Genomic DNA, 5,287 nt, shown 5'->3' on the forward strand with positions numbered 1-5,287 from the left:
CCCAACTCCGCCCCGCCGCGCCCGCGCCCTGCGCCCTCCCGCGGCGACAGCGACCCTCCTCCTCCCGCGCTCGACTCCGCCCTGCCTGCCCGGCCTCGGAGTGCCCGCGCCCTAGATGCTGCGCCCTCCCGCGGCCACAGCGACCCTCCCTCCACGCGCCTCGCCGCCGTCCAAGACTGCGCCCTCTTAGCCAACGTCCCCTCCGTCCGGATCGCTCCAGGAGCCCGCAGTTGTTTCCTAGCTGGATTCACTCTGAGGGGATCCCCCTCCTCCCGCGCCTGGCCCAGCCTTCCCGGGCGCTCTCTTCCCTCCGAGGCGTGTGAGCCGGGTGGGTGCGGGCTCCTTCCAGCACCCCTAGCCCCTCTCCCCTCCCTCCCTCCGGCAGCCCTGGGAGGGAGCACTTTGCTCGCCGGCGTTTCTCTTTTCCACCAGGACAGGGAGGGAGGTGGGAGGGGGCGGGAAGCTTTTGCCAGCAGAGACCAATCCGGCCAAAAATAACCCTGGAAAGGCGAGCTGGGGATTGTTATCTTCTGCCAGCGCTGAAATTGGAGGCCGGGGCTGCGTGTGTGTGTGTCTGTGTGCGCGCACACGCCCTGCGCTACCATTTGTTGCTGGGAATCACAAGCTGTCAGACCCTGTGGTCCAGTGGGACCCACCCCGGCCAGCCTCGCTTTCCTAGCCTGCTCAAGGAGGCACGCTTTGGAAGGGGGGGAAAAACTTTTTTTTTGTTTTGCTTATTTGTTTGTTGTGATGGTTCCAAGACCAGCAATCAAAACACGTTTTCCTATTTTCTTCTTGCCTCACTAGGCCAGCTGCAGCTCGGATGAGTCCTACATTGGACTTGTCCATTCAGCTGAACTCTTACTCCGGATTCATCACTTTCAACTGGAGGAAGCCAAGGTCTTTGTTAAGGACCCCTGGTGATGGAAAGATTATGCGCTGGCTGATAGGTGCTAACCAGGTTGGTGGAAGAAAGACCTGGCGATCCGCTTCCATAGAGATCGTTGGGCCTGTATGACTTGGAACCAATTCCACAGCGCCTAACAGTAACAAAGTCCTTTTCAATGTCCTACCAGGAAGGAATAAGAAATGGATAGTGTTGATGTTGGTGTAGCTCAGTTGTACTGTAAAACGGTTGAAATGGTCAATGTTTTGTTGTGTATATATTGCTGGAAATAAAATTTTTTTTAAAGAAAGAAATAAACAAGCTCAAATTTAACAAGAACAGGGGACCAGGTGGAATCCTGGTGGCACCATAGGTTAAGGTCAGTGGTTCAAACCCACCTGCCTCTAGGCAGAAGAAACGTGAGGCTACCGCTTTTGCAAAGATACACAGTATTAGAAAGTCTAAGGAGCTGTTTGGCCCTACCCTGTGCGGTCTCTGTGAGTCCGAATCGACTCAGTGGTTGGGGTTGGGGTTGGGGACCAGGTGCTGGGCCAGGACGTCCACACGAATCCTCTCCTTCTGCAAGGACTAGAGATGGTCTGCCTTCTTTCCTTAACCAAAACCAACCAACCAGCTGCCTTAACCAAAACCATCCAGCCAGCTGCCTTTGGGTCAGTTTTGACTCATGGTGACCTCGTGTGTCAGGGTAGAACTGTGCTCTGCACGGTTCTCAAGAGCTTATATTTCAGAAGTATTTTCCAGGCTTTTCTTCCAAGGCACCTCTGGGAGAACTCAAACCTCCATCCAGCCCCTTGGTTAGCAGCCAGGGGTACTAACTGCTTAACCCCAAACCCAAACCAACACTGTCTGTGGAGTCAATTACCAACTACTGGCCACCCTCTGAGTTACAGAACAGGCTCTTCTTGGTTGTATAGTCTTTATGGAAACAGTTCCCCAGGCCTGGCTTCTGTGGAGCAGCTGGGTAGGTTCGAACCACCAACCTTTTGGTTAGTAGTTGACTACAAACCCACTTGTGTTAATCAGGCTCCTTTTGCCTTAAAACACATTTCCAACCTGAAACTAAGAACTGTCCCCCCAAGTTCTGAGTTTATGTTCATGGTGGTGGAATATTCCGGAACAAGGTTGTCACGGCTATTCCACATGAACATATAATCAATGTCACTAAACGACACATGTAGAGAAACTGTTTAATTGGGGAAGGTTTTGTTGTGTCTAATTTCACCATCACTAAAAAAATATTTAAATACCCCACAGAAAGCAGGAGTGGAGAGAAAACAGACCATCAGAATAAAAGCCCAAAGAGAGAAGAAACAGTTTCTGTTTTGGCTTCTGTCTCTTTTCATCTCCAAAGCATCTTTGCACCGCTAAGGCTACTGTCTTGAATTCGGCATCTTCTCCTTCAAATAGCATCCACATCCTGGAGCTGAAATATACTTTATGCAGGTTGGGGACATGCTCCATCCTAGACAGGTACGGAGGAGGCAGAACTCAGACTTGTAAAGTGCTTTACATCTGGTGCCTCTTTGGAGACAAAACAAAACAAAAAGTAGGAATGCTGTTCACACTTGCCCTGTTTTCCAGATGAGGAGGTAGCGGTTCTCTATGAGGTCAAGCAATTGCACAGATGGTAGGTAGTCTTGTGAAGTCCCTACACCTTTTATCACCATCACTGGAGTATAACCGATCAACCACTAGAGATATCAGTTGAAGTCTGTTGGAACTTGTAGCTACTTTCTGAAGTTAGGGAGACCCAAGAGATTCTGAAGGCTCCCTTCCACGGCAAGAAAGCGAATATTGCATAACACAAAGCTCCAAGACGTGGAATGACACAATGGCTTTAACAAGACCGAGCAGCATTTTGGGCACATAGAGTCGCTATGAGTCCAAACCGACTCAACGTCACCTAACAACAACGCAGACATGATTCAGTTTACGAACTACCCTATTCCAGTAATACCACATTAACATGATGTTGTGGACTGAATCACGTTCCCCAAAAGTCTGTGTTGGAGTCCTAACCTCCATGACTGTGGGTATTATGATCCCATTGGAGAAGAGGGTGGTCCTTGTTATGTTAATGAGACCATATCAGGGGAGGGTGTCCTATACCTAATCACTGAGACACAGAGAGGTACTGAGAGAAGCAAACACACACTGCTGAAAGACAGATGCTGAAAAAAGGCTTTCCCCCAGAGCTGACAGAGAGATCTTCCCTCTAGAGCTGGTACCCTGGCCTCTGGCTTTCAGCCTCCTTGTTGTGAAGTGCCGTCTAGTTAGTTCTGACTCATAGCGACCATGTATAGGAGCAGCTGGTGAGATTGAACCACTGATTTTGTGATTCAAACTAAACTGACTTTGCTTTCAAGTGCTGATCCTATAGGTCCACACCAGGACTCCTCCAGCCTTGTTGTTGTTGTTGAGTGCCGTCGAGTCGGTTCCCACCCTAAACTGAAAAAATAGATTGTTGTTGTTGTTAAGTGCTGTGGAGTCGGTTCCGACTCATAGTGACCCTGCACAGGGTTTCCGAGGCTGTAAATCTTTACAGGAGCAGAACGCCTCATCTTTCTCCCGCGGAGTCACTGGTAGTTTCGAACTGCTAACCTTGAGGTTGGCAGACTGATTCGTAACCACTACGCTACTTAGAAAATAGATAGCTGCTCTTGAAAACCACCCACTAGCAGTATTTCTGCTTCGCTGCCCTAAGGAACCAATACAACAAAAGAGAAACCTAATTTCCGTACAGGATCAGTCACCTGTAGAAGGGTTAGGATTTGAACATGTGTTTGCAGGGGGACATAATTCTATCTCATACACCACTGGGATGACCAAGTGGTTAAGGCTTTGAACTTGAGATCAAGGTTTTTTGGAGTTGTGGTGCAGCACGGTAGGGTATGCACTGGACTGCTGGCCATACGGTTAGTGGTTCAAACCCACCAGCCACTCCTTGGAAATCCTATATAGGAGCTCTAGGAGCTGGAAGCAACTTGACAGCACTTAACAACAACAATTGGATCTCTGTTTCTGACTCACAGCGCACATATAAGACAGGGTAGACCTGCCCCCGTAGGATTGCCAAGGCTGGCGTCTTTAAGGAGACATACTGCCACATCTTTCTCCCCAAGAGCAGCTGGTGGGTTTAAACCACTGATCGATCATGTCGCAAGGAACCACCAGGGCTGCCACTTTCTGCCTGTTGGGATTGTTGTTAAGTGCTGATGAGTCAATTCCAACGCATAGTGACCCTGTATGGGGTTTCCGAGGAGCAGCTGGTAGGTTTACCTGCCGACCTCGTAGTTGGCAGTTCAGTGTTTATCTTACAGCATCACACCAGGAGTCTCGTAACACCCAGTAAAGAACACAAGGACACAACCCCACGCTTGGGAAATGACTCGGAACTGACTCATTGGCAGTGGGTTTAGGTTAGGGTTTGAGAGCCAGCCAATCTCTCTCTCTCATCATTGTTCTTGTCCATCAGGAGGGGACAAGGTGTCCACATGAAAGACTAGATGGGATGGCTTTACCACTCAGGAGGAATTCTGGAAGACCATTTCCCTTGGGCCCCCTTTCCAAATTCCCAAACACTGCTCCTGAGTCAATGAGCCCAGCCACACAGCCTCTGGGTGGGAGCTGGGAAAAGGAGTGCCTCCATAGTAAGGAGGTGCTGGTCCCCAGAGAGAAGGCTCCTACTGGTACATCAGGAGCCCTGGTGACGTAGTGGTCAGGAGAGAGGCTACTAACCAAAAGGTCAGCTATTCAAATCTACCAGCCACTCCGCAGAAGAAAGATGAGGCTTTCTGCTCCCGTAAAGATTTACAGACTCGTCGTCGAACGAGGAATATCATTGCCGATGCCCAATGGATCTTGGCTGAAAGCAGAGAATATCAGAAAGATGTTTACCTGTGCTTTATTGACTATGATTGTATGGATCATGACAAGTTATGGACAACATTGCGAAGTATGAGTATTCTGGAACACTTAATTGTGCTCATGAGGAATGTACCTGGACCAAGAGGCAGTTGTTCAAACAGAACATGGGAACACTGAATGGTTTAAAATTAAGAATGGTGTATGACAGAGTTGTATTCTTTCACCATACTTAATCAACCTGTATGCTGAGCTAATAACCCGAGGAGCTGGGTTATATGAAGAAAAATATGGCATCAGGATTGGAGGAAGACTCATGAACAACCTGCGATATGCAGATAATTCAACTTTGCTTGCTGAAAGTGAAGAGGACTTAAAATAGTTACTGATGAAGATCAAATTTTTTTTGATCTTCGGTATGGATTGCATCTCAATGTAAAGAAAATAAAAATCCTCACCACTGTACCAATAAACAACATTCTTATGAGTGGAGAAAAGATTGAAGTTGTCAAGGAC

This window comes from Chrysochloris asiatica, unplaced genomic scaffold (assembly GCF_000296735.1).
Source record: "Chrysochloris asiatica unplaced genomic scaffold, ChrAsi1.0 scaffold00056, whole genome shotgun sequence".
NCBI classification, from domain to species: Eukaryota; Metazoa; Chordata; class Mammalia; order Afrosoricida; family Chrysochloridae; genus Chrysochloris; species Chrysochloris asiatica.